The sequence below is a fragment of the Cornus florida genome, unplaced genomic scaffold (genome assembly GCF_030987335.1).
Source record: "Cornus florida cultivar Cherokee Brave unplaced genomic scaffold, ASM3098733v1 CherokeeBrave_3.0.0_Hap2_Chr08, whole genome shotgun sequence".
NCBI classification, from domain to species: Eukaryota; Viridiplantae; Streptophyta; class Magnoliopsida; order Cornales; family Cornaceae; genus Cornus; species Cornus florida.
The window spans coordinates 65,690,946-65,706,257 of NW_026775578.1; the positions used below are offsets into that span (position 1 = coordinate 65,690,946).

General features: G+C 38.5%; 1 pseudogene; it reads right to left on the reverse strand.

Annotated features, from left to right (window-relative positions):
- Nucleotides 1-10,786: 10,786 nt before the first annotated feature.
- LOC132272149 (small nucleolar RNA R71) lies at nt 10,787-10,885 on the reverse strand (annotated as a pseudogene).
- Between the last annotated feature and the right edge of the window lie 4,427 nt (nt 10,886-15,312).

Genomic DNA, 15,312 nt, shown 5'->3' on the forward strand with positions numbered 1-15,312 from the left:
AGCAAATCTCAACCATGGAGTTAACCCTTGAGGGTTAGAGCAACATCACCATGAGTGTCTAGACATCCTCTTGGGGCTAGAGTTAGCCCCAAACATGCTTTCTTTATCTTAATCTTGTGTATTGTTGAGGGATTAATGTTGTGATTAATGTTTTGACACTTTGATATATATAGATTTTGATTGTTCAATGATTTATGTGGTTAAATGCTTTCAATTGATCATTTCATTCTATCCATATGTCTATGTATGTTAGAATAGATGTTCATGTGCTTGTCTCTAGATTTTGTGTTATTGATGCATGTCTATGTGTATTGATGCTATAGATTTAGAGATTGTTAAAACATAGTGCTTAATGAAATGCTCTTGTGATTTTCTTGATGGTTCATACTTATTCCTTGATGGATTGTGCCTCTCCCCTAGTTTATTTTCATGCTAGTAGTGTAGGTGTAGTGTAGTTGTAGTGTAGTGTTAAATGGGAGGACAATCTATGCTTGTTGTTTGATGATCCAAGCTTTTGAATGCAAGTTGCATATGTCTCTAACCTTGTGTTGTATTTGGATTATGAGCTTAATGAAAGGATTAATGACTTGTTTTGATCTATTGTGCCTTTCACATGTTGTTTAGACAATATATGCTTCATTGCTTAGATATATTGTGCCTTTCACATGATGTTTAGACAATACATGCTTAACTAGTCATCCTTGCTTGTTGAATCAACCAAACACCCACACACACCAAAATTACAACACACTATTTGCCCTCATTAGTCACTTGTCAATGATATAGAAATGCACTGCTTGGTGGTGATCTCTAAACCCCAAGACTTTTCTCTCTCTTACTTACTCCTAGTTGCAATCTTTTGTTAGCACTTAGTTTAATTTAGTTGCTCTGTAGTCTAATCAACCAACCAACCAATTGTTTGATCACTCGACCTATTAGCCCTAATTGCAATTCCACAACCTTGTTCGACCCTCACAATCCCTTGGGACGATCCCTACTCGTCCTAGCTATATGTATAGTGAAAGGTAATAGTGGCTTTTATAAATATAAAACTCTTAGCCCTCATCTTAATTTACACTCTCCAAACTTGATTGTGGTGCGGCGACACACCGGTCAGTTTTTGGTGCCGTTGCCGGGGATTGATTTGATTTGGCAACGTCGGAATTGTGGAATCAATTAAGATTAATACTCTTTTGATCGTGTCTTTATTTTACTTTTATTTTTCTTTTTGGTTACTTATTGTGTTGTTCTTACTTGACTAGGTGCACTGTTGGAGAGGAAGCAAGCAAAGCAAAGAAAGTAAAAAGCCAAAAATTTTAAAAATTTGCTAAGCTAAGCTTTAAATTTGGAGTTGAAGTGCTAAAGGACCATTGTGAGACTTTCTTTACTCAATCCCTTAGTTAAATCGTCAGCCCGCGTGGAGGCTTGTTTCTAATTGTTCTTTGCATCATTATTATTAAAGCATGGGAGTATGAATTAAGTGTTTGTGGAAGAAGTCTAATTGCATTGTTGTGAAGGCATAGTCTTTGTCATTCTTTGTGCTTGTTGTGTTTTGCATTATGCATACAAGGACGTCGTTCATTGAGACCAACTCTTATCCCTCTTGATTTGCATCTTGAATCCGTAATTAAAAATCCTAAGGGAAGAAAAAGTTCAAATAGAACCAATCTATCAATGGATGACCATAATGATGATCATGTTGAGGACCTAGGTCACATAGACCAACAAGGTATTCTTCATCCTAATGTGCACAATGAGAACATACAAGTACCATTAGGTATGCCTAGGCCATACATTCACCAACCACCACAACAACAAGGCCAAGTTCCATATAGAATGCCAAGGCCAATCTATGCTCCACAACCTCCCATCATCAATCAAGGAATTCAAAACCAAGGTGTTCATGTTGCACCTCAAGTAGCTAATCCACCTCTTGCTTTAAGAGACCATTATGTGCCTAATGAGTATAATGCACCTACATGCATCCAATTGCCTCCATTTAGAGCATATCATTACGAAATTAAGCCACAAACCATTCAAATGCTTCCTAACTATCATGGACTTCCAAGTGAAGAACCTTACAAGAATTTGGATGAGTTTCTTGAAGTATGTTCCACCGTAAAATATACGGACATGCCGGAAGAGGTTTTAAGACTCAAACTTTTTCCATTCACCTTAAAAGACAAGGCAAAGTATTGGTTTAACAATTTTAGGCCTTTTTCAATCACTTCTTGGGCAGAAATGCAACAAGAGTTCTTGAAGAAGTACTATCCAGTTTCTAAGACCAATGCCATGAGAACCTCAACTCGAGAATTTTCATATGGGGATGGAGAAACGTTTCATGAGGCATGGGAACGCTTCACTGAGTTGCTTAGGAAGTGTCCACATCATGACATGCCCAAATGGCAATTAGTTTAATATTTCTTTGAGAGCTTATCGGACAACTATAAGGGTATGGTTGATGCTTCCATGGGTGGCTCATACATTGATAGGCATGAGGATAACGTGTGGCGTCTTTATGAGAGCATGAGTGAAAATTCTTTGCATAGAACATTATCATCCAAGAATAGTAGAAATTCACAAGGTAGGAAGAGTATTGGCTTACATCAAGTCGACCATTCAAATGAAATAGCCGCTGAAATCAAGTCTTCATCTCAAAGGTTTGATCAATTTTTGATTAACCAAAACTCGGTGAACCAAGTATCTTCCTTCCCTAACCATTCTCATCATGCATGAAATGAAACATGCATGACTTGTTCTAGTGTTCTTTATTCTACTTCTCATTGTCCTCACGAACAAGTGCAAAATGGACCTAATGAACAAGTCAATGCAGCTTTTGCGAACCAATGGAACAATCCTTACGGTATTCACTATAATCCAAGTTGGAAGAACCATCCGAATTTCTCTTGGAAAAACCAAGGAGAGGGCTCAAACCCTTCCCAAGGCGGTTTTCAAGGGAAGTACATTCCACCTCCACTTCAAAACCAAGGATCCCAAGGTTATAGACCTTATCAATTACAAGGGAATCAATTTGTTAATTCTCATTTTCCCAACCAATCTTATTCCCAAGGAAATAGTAGAAGTCCCACCTTTGAAGAAAAAGTTTTGAATGCTTTGGGCACTTTAGAGGCTAACACACAATTGCACCATTCTCACTCTCAATCTATTGCGAAGCTAGAAACCCAAGTAGGGCAAATAACAAGCACTCTTAATGCAAGAGAGAAGGGAAAGATGCCTATTAATGCCCCACCTAAGCAACAATGTGTTGTGGAAACCCATTCCTCATCGGAAGGCCACACCATTGAACATGTTAATGCGGTGACTAACTTGTGGAGTGGTAGGATTGTGGACAATCAAGTTGGAATTTCCAATGAAGAGAGTGAACCGGTGCAAGCTCAAGTTGTCACCCGTCCCGTTTCATATCCCATTCCTCCTTCATTGCATATACATGATCTTGTGAATGAGAAAGTCTTGAAAAATGTGTTTGAAAAAGAAGTTTTGAAAAATGATGTTGAAAAAGTTTTGCTGAAAAATGATTTGAAACAAAATGATTTAAAAACTTCTTATGTTGAAGAGAGTTCAAAAGAAAATTCTGAAAAAGTGTTTGAACCAAAAGTTCCATTTCTGGATGCCTTAAAATGATCCATTTCAAGAGACAAGCAGAAGGCAAAAACCAATTAAATTATGAAAATGTTTAGGCAAGTGAAAGTTAATCTTCCACTTTTGGATACAATCAAGCAAATTCTGGCTTATGCCAAATTCTTGAAAGACTTGTGCACCCAAAAGCGGAAGAACAAGAGCCAAGCACCAAGAAAAGTGGTTCTAACCGAGCAAGTAAGCTCAATTTTGCAACATAACACTTTGCCAAAGTTTAAGGACCCTGGTTCACCTACTACTTCATGCATTATTGGTGATCATATCATTAATCGGGTGCTTCTTGACTTAGGAGCAAGTGTTAACCTTCTTCCATACTCGGTTTATGTCAAATTGGGCCTAGGTGAATTGAAACCGACGTTGGTTGTTTTCCAACTTGCTGACCGATCCATTAAGAAGCCTAGGGGTATAATTGAGGATATTTTGATTAAAATTGATAAATTCTTCTTCCCGCTTGATTTCATTGTCATTAACACATAATCGGTCCCCAATCCTAAGAGCCAAATTCCCGTTATCCTTGGCCGTCCTTTCTTGGCAACCGCTAATGCCAACATCAATTATAGGACGGGGATAATGAAGATCTCATTTGGCCATATGAAGGTGAAGTTGAATATCTTTAATCCACACCCAATTCATTTGACAAATATAAAGGAGAGGTTAATGTTATAGATAAATGTCATGATCTTTAATGTCAAGGAAGTGAGCTTTTGTGTAAGACCAAAACTTCCAAAGAATCATCTTCAACCTTGTATTCTAAAAGTCTTGTTTCAAATTCTTGCTTTGAAAGGGCATGGAAGCCCAAAGGTTGTAATTGCATAGATAAAGGATCAAAAGCTTCTTTTGAGCTTAATCTAACAAGTTCTTAGGTGGAGTTCAAAGCATCTATCACCCCAATAAGGAGAGGATGCATTATAAGATCTTTGATCCAGGCTAAAAGAGCCCAATGTCTTGCTAAAGACGTTAAAGACTAGCAAAAACATTTCGTAGGGTGTCAAAACCCTATTCCTCTCTCATTCTTAACTTTCATTTTGTTTCTTGTGAAGTCTAGATACTTATTTTGGTTTCTCATATGCATTGAAAGGTACTTTGGTGAGGATTGCATGAGCTTTCATGTCATTATTGAGCATTCTGCATAGTTCGATCGATCTCAAACCTGAGTTCGATCGATTGAACTCTATTCTGCATCCAACACTTAGGAATTTTTTTGATCTATAGAAACCTGCATCCAAATCACCTCTCTGTCCCATCGTTCGAACTAATTCTTAGATCGATCAAGAGACCTTCGATCGATTCAACTTCAAAGTTCGATCAATCTCAAAATTCAACACTTAGAAAAATTTTGAGCCTGCATTAACCTGCATATTTCAGCTCTTTGTCTAATCGATCGAAAACATTCCAAGATCAATCTGAAGTTCTTCGATCGATCCAACTTCAAAGTTCGATCGATCTTCAACTGCCAACACTTAGCTAATTTTTTGAACCAAAAACCTGCATATTTTTGCTCTCTGTCTAATCGATCGAACTCTTGTTCTGATCGATCTCAGTTACCCATTTCATTATTTTGACTTTATTTTGACTTTCAAATTTCAAAAATCCAAAAATATTTTCATTTGTATTTTATTTTATTTTATTTTCAATTCATTTCATTTTATTTTATTCCTCAAAAATACAAAAAGATTTTGTTTTATTTTATTTATTATTAAAAAAAAAATGAAAATAAAAATCCAAAAATATTTTATTCTATTTTATTTTATTTTACAATTTTTAATTTTAATTCTAATTTTTAATTTTAGTTTTTCATTCTTCAAAAATTTCAAAAATCCAAAAATACTTTGAGGAGAGTTCATCAAAGTTCGATCGATCGAACTCTGTCGGGAATGTTTTTAAAATAGACTTGGAGGGTCTCAAGATCAATCATTTAGATCGATCCAGCCCACTCCAAACCCTTGTTTCCCTCTTCGCCGCTGTGCACTCTCATCTCTTCCATTTTCGGCGAGATCCAAGCTACACTCTCTCCCTCATCTCGGATTTCACTTCCTTCGTTCCTTCTCCACTTCTCTCATCGTTTTGAGGTAAAATCCGAGATCTCATCTATGATTTAAGCTTCGATATGATGATTACATGCTTTATATGTTACATTCATGCTTTATACATGATTGAATCTCCATTCTTGAAGCTTCGAAGCACTGAGTTTACATGTTTATATATATGTGTATATGCTTCGTATGTATATATGTGTTTAATCTATTTTTAGGAGAATAGGCCTTCTACAGTGATGGGATTTGATGATGTGTTGTGTTAATGGGCCCACGAACACGTTCGTGTAGGCCCATGCTTCCAAAGTCACAGATGTGTGACTGTTTACATTCATCGCACAGTTCGATCGATCGAACTTGTATCTCAGATCAATCTTGAGAGATTGATCAAACTCCTAACCCAGATTGATCAAAGTTGTGAGATCGATCTTACACCTTTTTGTGATCGATCGAACTTCACAGATCTCACACACACACTTCATTCATCATGCCTTATGTTCATGCTATCTCATATATGCCTAATGCCTGTAATATTCCATATTGGATGCATTTCATACTTACATTGTTTAACATGTTTCATATCTTGTCACTTACATACATTCATGTCATATATGTATTGTCTATCTTATTTGACATGCATGTTTCTATTTTGTGCTTTCAATTCTTAACTTTGGTACTAACTCCCCTTGAAAGTTTTTAATTTTTTTTCAGGCTATGACTAAGCGAAAGACTATTGCCAAGAGGCAACACAGGCCTCAGTGCCATATCAGACCATGGCTAGAGGAGCCAGCAGAGCCCTCTCATGCACAGGAGGAGCCAGTACAGCCTACACCACCTCAGTCACCTGCTCATGAGGCTGAGGATGATCATATTCCATCCACCTCTACGGCTCATCCTGCATTTACACCATCTCCATCTCCACCACATGCTGGAGCTGAGCATTCACCAGTACCATGTCCACCACGCCAGCCAGCTCAGCCAGCTTAGGAGCTCGATAGCCCCGCACCTAGATATGCGCATATGGCAGTCGACCATGAGTCAGTGTTTGACATAGCTTTTTTCTCCAGATCAGTGCTGACCCGATCAGCTTACCACAACATCATTCATAGGGCCCTTACAGCTATTCTTACCCCAGTCACAGAGCCAGTCTACCAGCGGTTGGTACGATTATTCTTCTAGAACCTCCGACCATCCCCGCGTACCACAACAAAGCTGGTCATTACTATAGATTGCCATCAGATCATTATCACAGTGGACTCGCTGGCCCGTTCTTGCCACTGTCCACACCGCTGTCCTCTAGAGCTTCAGGAGAAATATCTGAGGTTATACAGGCCTTCTTATGCCGACATGGAAGTATTTCATACAGGTCACCATGCCGCTGGCGAGACTTTCGCCACCTGCACATTCCTTCTAGATGACCTATGGTTTTTCGACTCCGTGCTCTTCCGGAACATCTATATGGTAGGGCACAAGATTCAGAGGAGAGGAGATTATTTGACAGCCCTCTACGCTTTCTACACGGGCCACTGGGTATCTATTCCCGCGCTCAACTGGAGCATGATGAGGAAGTTATTTGACGAGTATATTAGCAAGGAGATGCCCGGATGGGCTAAGTCTCTCCCTTTTGGCTACCACATCACCCAGATTCTTATCGACCAGCGCTACCCTATTCATCCTCGGGAGCACCCTGAGAGAGGTTCCTATCAGTTCTTGAAAGAGGACTGGAACAAGAGCTACAACGCCATTATTACTAGACTGAAGGACCACGCGGTAGTGGCTACAGAGGAGCTAGAGGCTGAGGCAGCAGCAACAGATCCTACAACAGACGACGCACCAGTCGATCCAGCTACCAAGCATATTGATATTGATTTAGAGCGCCTTGCAGATGACACAGAGCAGTACTCTCCAACTGGGTCGCCCATTCACGACCAGGAGTAGACTCAAGAGTTTTCTTCTGATTCATCTATACCTGAGGCTCCAGATTTGACCCCCGGCTTTAGAGTATGCCTGCAGACTCTTGAGGATGCTGTTGTTGCCATATGAGCTGATCTTACGGCCCACAAAGCTGATTTTGCTACCTTCCGTACGGATGTCGCGACTATGTTCCGAGATCTATCTAGAGATATCCACGGAGCCCGACCTGCCCGTCCTATCTCATCGTCCTGAGTTCCCAGTTCCTTCTATCTTTTGATCCCTCTCTGATCTCTATTTTTGTCATTGTACAGTACTATTATTTTTGCAGCCGGTCTGTCGGCTTTGATATTTCTGTTGTACTTGCACTTTATCTGTTTTATATATCTGTTTTTGCTATGGATGTCATATGATTATATTCTCATATCTATATGTTTGACTCCATCAGGTGCAGCACAGTGACTTCAGTGAGAGAGTGCTACCAAATTTTCAGGACCACCCTTATACCTCTCTCGTCTCTTTATCTGTTATCCCATTTACACATGCATGTCCACTGTGAACTAATTATCCCATTTTGTCATCTGTAGAGTGATCGGTTGTCAATTATACATCAACCTTCGCAATAGCACAAATCATTGTAAAATAGGGCTATTGGTCGGATAAGTCGAACCACTGGGACAGTGCTAATCTATGGCAACCTAAGTGTCCAGAGTCTTTTTAGAATGATATGGGGTGTTTATAGGGGATTTGTTAGTAGTCACTTGAGCTATGAAATTAAGATGCATAAAATAAGAACTTGCAAAAATTTAAAGGAGATGAAATACAAGTAAAGAAAACTAGGGAAGTGAATCTACTCCAACCTTTTACACATGCTAAGAATATGATTAATTTGGGGAATTAATATATATATGTGACCATGATACATAGCAACACATGGTTACTACAATATCTTCAAGAAATTCAAATAATCACAAGGTAAGAATAACTTATCAAAGCTTCATATGCTTGAGTTACCTAGACTATAGTGTAACCATAGACATGCTCGCTAAGCTAGAGATTATCAAACCCTAGATTAAATGGTAAAAGCACATGGAATCAAGATGCAAGATTAACCCATCAAAAGAAAACCTTAAGCTATGGATTAACAAATTTCTCAAAAACCATGTTATTAAAACCATTCCATAATCTTGTTTCCATTGTCACTATGGAACTACTAGCCATACAACCATGAGAACAAATAATCTATGACAAGATAATTGATTCAACATGATCATTTATAAGAAATAATATTCATTACACATAGTAAAATGCTCTAGATTATGAAACTTAGTCGATACATACATTACATTCCCCAAAATAAATCAAAATTAATGAATGCTTACAAGGATGAGATTCATCACCTCCCTAGATGGAGGTTTAGTTACCCATTAATGCTACAAGGAATGAAGAGGAAGAAGAGGATCCCTCCATTTCTGCCCCTTTTCTCCAAGAACACCTCTCTTTCTTCTAGAACTTCCTAAGTGAGAGCCTCCTTGCTTTTCTAATCATGTCTATGAGATATGGCCTCTCCTCCCTCTTCTTATCCATCAATACCTACTCACCATACCCCAAAATCCCAAAATCCCCCTGTGCATGAAGCTAGACCACACAAAAAGATGATAAGGGGACAAAAAATGCTGAAAAACAGGAGCAGGTGAAATGCCTGCAGAAGGTCGGCGGGCGCCCGCGAGGCTTCGGCGGGCGCCCGCGGGAGCTATAGCTCGCGAGATGGTACTGGAGTGTTTGGCCGGCGCTCGCGGTGGTGTGGCGGGCGCCCACGGAAGGGCGCGGGGGCTCCTGCGACTGCTATGCAAGGTGCCGCGAAACAAGGTAGTAAAGTGAGCTATTGAAGGGCGCATCGCGAGAGCTCCGCAGGAGCCCACGGAGGTTTATGCTCATGGCCTGCAGTCTTCTCTTTGGCCACTTTGGATTGGCCCGATGACACAATCATCAAACTGGAATCAATACCACAACATTTGTGCACATGATGGTTCACGAACTTGGCCTAGATAACGGTCCCTAGCAACGGCGCGCTACGATTCTTCAAAAGAGTGTCAAAACCGCTTTCTTTAACCATAATTGGGGAGACCGACCTGGAAGGAGATGAAAACAAACAAATAAAGCTAAACTATGCATTAATATAAACTAATGGACTTAACTAATGCAAATAAGGGCGCTTGAATATGAAATATTCGGCCCTTATAACACCCTAAACTTACATTTTGCTAGTCCCTTAGTAAAACAAAATATAGAATCTAGCAAAAATAACAACATGCATCAATCATTAAGCAAAAAAATTTATCTATGAAGCTCAAATGTAACATTGAATGACAAAAATAAAAAATAAAAAATAAAAATATTGGAGGAAGTTCCATTAAACAGACTACCTTGCATATATGAAGCCTTAATAATCAAAATGGCAAAAATGAGTTCAATCTTAAATGCATCAATCATTAAGCGCTATATAAAAACTTCAATTATCATCTCTTGAATAACATGAACTCTAACTTCAGTGATAGTGGGCCGAATTCCCAATATGCGGCTTTTACCCTCTTTTTCCAATCCCAAGAACACATTTTCACATCCTTAAATCTCCTTCAAAATGAGAACATACAAGTACCATTAGGTATGCCTAGGCCATACATTCACCAACCACCACAACAACAAGGCCAAGTTCCATATGGAATGCCAAGGCCAATCTATGCTCCACAACCTCCAATCATCAATTAAGGAATTCAAAACCAAGGTGTTCATGTTACACCTCAAGTAGCTAATCCACCTTTTGCTTTAAGAGACCATTATGTGCCTAATAAGTATAATGCACCTACATGCATCCAATTGCCTCCATTTAGAGCATATCATTATGAAATTAAGCCACAAACCATTCAAATGCTTCCTAACTATCATAGACTTCCAAGTGAAGAACCATACAAGAATTTGGATGAGTTTCTTCAAGTATGCTCCACCGTAAAATATACAGACATGCCAGAAGAGATTTTAAGACTCAAACTTTTTCCATTCACCTTAAAAGACAAGGCAAAGTATTGGTTTAACAATCTTAGGCCTTTTTCAATCACTTTTTGGGCAGAAATGCAACAAGAATTCTTGAAGAAGTACTATCCGGTTTCTAAGACCAATGCCATGAGAACCTCAATTCGAGAATTTTCACATGGGGATGGAGAAACGTTTCATGAGGCATGGGAATGCTTCAATGAGTTGCTTAGGAAGTGTCCACATCATGACATGCCCAAATAGCAATTAGTTCAATATTTCTTTGAGGGCTTATCGGACAACAATAAGGGTATGGTTAGTGCTTCCATGGGTGGCTCATACATTGATAGGCATGAGGATAACGTGTGGCGTCTTTATGAGAGCATGAGTGAAAATTCTTTGCATAGAACATTATCAATCAAGAATGGTAAAAATTCACAAGGTAGGAAGAGTGTTGGCTTACATCAAGTCGACCATTCAAATGAAATAGCCACCGAAATGAAGTCTTCATCTCAAAGGTTTGATCAATTTTTAATTAATCAAAACTCGGCGAACCAAGTATCTTCCTTCCCTAACCATTCTCATCGTGCATCAAATGAAACATGCATGACTTGTTCTAGTGTTCTTTATTTTACTTCTCATTGTCCTCACGGAAAAGTGCAAAATGAACCTAATGAACAAGTCAATGCAGCTTTTGTGAGCCAATAGAACTATCCTTACGGTATTCACTATAATCCAAGTTGGAGGAATCATCTGAATTTCTGTTGGAAAAACCAAGGAGTTGGCTCAAACCCTTCCCAAGGCGGTTTTCAAGGGAAGTACATTTCACCACCACTTCAAAACCAAGGATCCCAAGGTTACAGACCTTATCAATCATAAGGGAATCAATTTGCTAATTTTCATTTTCCCAACCAATCTTATTCCCTAGGAAATAGTAGAAGTCCCACCTTTGAAGAAAAAGTTTTGAATGCTTTTGGCATTTTAGAGGCTAAGACACAATTGCTCCATTCTCACTCTCAATCTATTGCGAAGCTAGAAACCTAAGTAGGGCAAATAGCAAGCACTCTTAATACAAGAGAGAAGGGAAAGATGCCTATTAATGCCCCACCTAAGCAACAATGTGTTGTGGAAACCCATTCCTCATCGGAAAGCTAAACCATTGAACATGTTAATGCGGTGACTAACTTGCGGAGTGGTAGGATTGTGGACAATCAAGTTGAAATGTCCAATGAAGAAAGTGAACCGGTGCAAGCTAAAGTTGTCACCCATCCCGTTTCACATCCCATTCCTCCTTCATTTCATATACATGATCTTGTGAATGAGAAAGTCTTAAAAAATGTGTTTGAAAAAGAAGTTTTGAAAAATGATGTTGAAAAAGTTTTGCTTTAAAATGATTTGAAACAAAATGATTTAAAAACTTCTTGTGTTGAAGAGAGTTCAAAAGAAAATTTTGAAAAAGTGTTTGAACCAAAAGTTCCATTTTTGGATGCCTTAAAAGGATCTATTTCAAGAGACAAGCAAAAGGCAAAAACCAATGAAATTATGGAAATGTTTAGGCAAGTGAAAGTTAATCTTTCACTTTTGGATACAATCAAGCAAATTTCGGCTTATGCCAAATTCTTGAAAGACTTGTGCACCCAAAAGCGGAAGAACAAGAGTCAAGCACCAAGAAAAGTGGTTTTAACCGAGCAAGTAAGCTTAATTTTGCAACATAACACTTTGCCAAAGTTTAAGGACCCCAGTTTACCTAATACTTCATGCATTATTGGTGATCATGTCATTAATCGGGCACTTCTTGACTTAGGAGCAAGTGTTAACCTTCTTCCATACTCGGTTTATGTCAAATTGGGCCTAGGTGAATTGAAACCGACGTCGATAGTTTTACAACTTGCCGACTGATCATTAAGAAGCCTAGGGGTATAATTGAGGATATTTTGATTAAAATTGATAAATTCTTCTTCCCGCTTGATTTCGTATTCATTGACACGGAACCGGTCCCCAATCCTAAGAGCCAAATTCCCGTTATCCTTGGCCGTCCTTTCTTGGCAACCGCTAATGCCAACATCAATTGTAGGATGGGGATAATGAAGATCTCATTTGGCCATATGAAGGTGAAGTTGAATATCTTTAATCCCACACCCAATTCATTTGACAAATATGAAGGAGAGCTTAATGTTGTAGATAAATGTCATGATCTTCAATGTCAAGGAAGTGAGCTTTTGTGTAAGACCAAAACTTCCAAAGAATCATCTTCAACCTTGTATTCTAAAAGTCTTGTTTCAAATTCTTGCTTTGAAAGGGCACGGAAGCCCAAAGGTTGTGATTGCATAGACAAAGGATCAAAAGCTCATTTGAGCTTAATCTAACAAGTTCTTCAAAGAACCATTTGTTGGGTGGAGTTCAAAGCATCTATCACCCAAACAAGGAGGGGATGCATTATAAGATCTTTGATCTGGGCTAAAAGAGCCCAATATCTTGCTAGAGACGTTAAGGACTAGCAAAAACATTTCGTAGGGTGTCAAAACCCTATTCCTCCCTCTTTTCTATCTTTCATTTTGTTTCTTGTGAAGTCTAGATACTTATTTTTGGATCTCATATGCATTGAAAGGAACTTTGGTGAGGATTGCATGAGCTTTCATGTCATTATTGAGCATTCTGCATAGTTTGATCGATCTCAAACCTGAGTTTGATCGATCGAACTCCATTCTGCATCCAACACTTAGAAAATTTTTTGATCTGCAGAAACCTGCATCCAAATCACCTCTCTGTCCCATCGTTTAAACTAATTCTTAGATCGATCAAGAGACCTTCGATCGATCCAACTTCAAAGTTTGATCGATCTCATGATTCAACACTTAGAAAAATTTTGAGCCTGCATCAACCTGCATATTTCAGCTCTCTGTCTAATCGATCGAAAACATTCCAAGATCGATCTGAAGTTCTTCGATCGATCCAACTTTAAAGTTCGATCAATCTTCAAGTTCCAACATTTAGCTAATTTTCTGAACCAAAAACCTGCATATTTTTGCTCTCTGTCTGATCAATCGAACTCTTGTTCTGAATGATCTCAGTTATCCATTTCATTATTTTGACTTTATTTTGACTTTTCAAATTTCAAAAATCCAAAAATATTTTCATTTTTATTTTATTTTATTTTATTTTCATTTCATTTCATTTTATTTTATTTCTCAAAAATACAAAAAGATTTTGTTTTATTTTATTTATTATTAAAAAACAAAAACGAAAAAAAAAATCCAAAAATATTTTATTCTATTTTATTTTATTTTGAAATTTTTAATTTTAATTCTAATTTTTAATTTTAGTTTTTCATTTTTCAAAAATTTCAAAAATCCAAAAATACTTTAAGGAGAGTTCATTAAAGTTCGATCGAACGAACTATATCGGGAATGTCTTTAAAATAGACCTGAAGGGTCTCAAGATCGATCATTTAGATCGATCCAACCCTCTCCAAACCCTTGCTTCCCTCTTCACCACTGTGCACTCTCATCTCTTCCATCTCCGGCGAGATCCAAGCTACACTCTCTCCCTCATCTCGGATTTCACTTCTTTCGTTCCTTCTCCACTTTTCTCATCGTTTTGAGGTAAAATCCGAGATCTCATATATGATTTAAGCCTCGATATGATGATTACATGCTTTATATGTTACATTCATGCTTTATACATGATTGAATCTCCATTTTTGAAGCTTCGAAGCACTGAGTTTACATGTTATATATATGTGTATATGCTTCATATGTATATATGTGTTTGATCTATTTTTAGGAGAATGGGCCTTCTACAGTGATGGGATTTGATGATGTGTTGTGTTGACGGGCCCACGAACACGTTCGTATGGGCCCATGCTTCTAAAGTCACAGATGTGCGACTGTTTACATTCATCGCACAGTTCGATCGATCAAACTTGTATCTCAGATCAATCTTGAGAGATTGATCAAACTCCTAACTCAGATCGATCGAAGTTGTGAGATTGATCTCACACCTTTTTGTGATCGATCGAACTTCACAGATCTCACACACACACTTCATTCATCATGCCTTATGTTCATGCTATCTCATATATGCCCAATGCCTGTAATATTCCACATTGGATGTATTTCATACTTACATTGTTTAGCATGTTTCATATCTTGTCACTTGCATAGATTCATGTCATATATGTATTGTCTATCTTATTTGACATGCATGTTTCTATTTTGTACTTTCAATTCTTAACTCTAATACTAACTCCCCTTAAAAGTTTTTAATTTTTTTTCAGGCTATGACTAAGCAAAAGACTGTTGCCAAAAGGCAACACAGGCCTCAGTGCCATATCAGACCACGGCTAGAGGAGCCAATAGAGCCCTCTCATGCACAGGAAAAGCCAGTACAGCCTACACCACCTCAGTCACCAGCTCATGAGGCTGAGGATGATTATATTCCATCCACCTCTACGGCTCATCCTGCATTTACACCATCACCATCTCCACCACATGATGGAGCTGAGTATTCACCAGTACCATCTCCACCACGCCAGCCAGCTCAGCTAGCTCAGGAGAGCGATAGGCCCGCACCTAGAGATGCGCATATGGCAGTCGACCATGAGTCAATGTTCGACACAACTTTTTTCTCCAGATCGGTGCTGACCCGATCAATTTACCACGACATCATTCAGAGGGGCCTT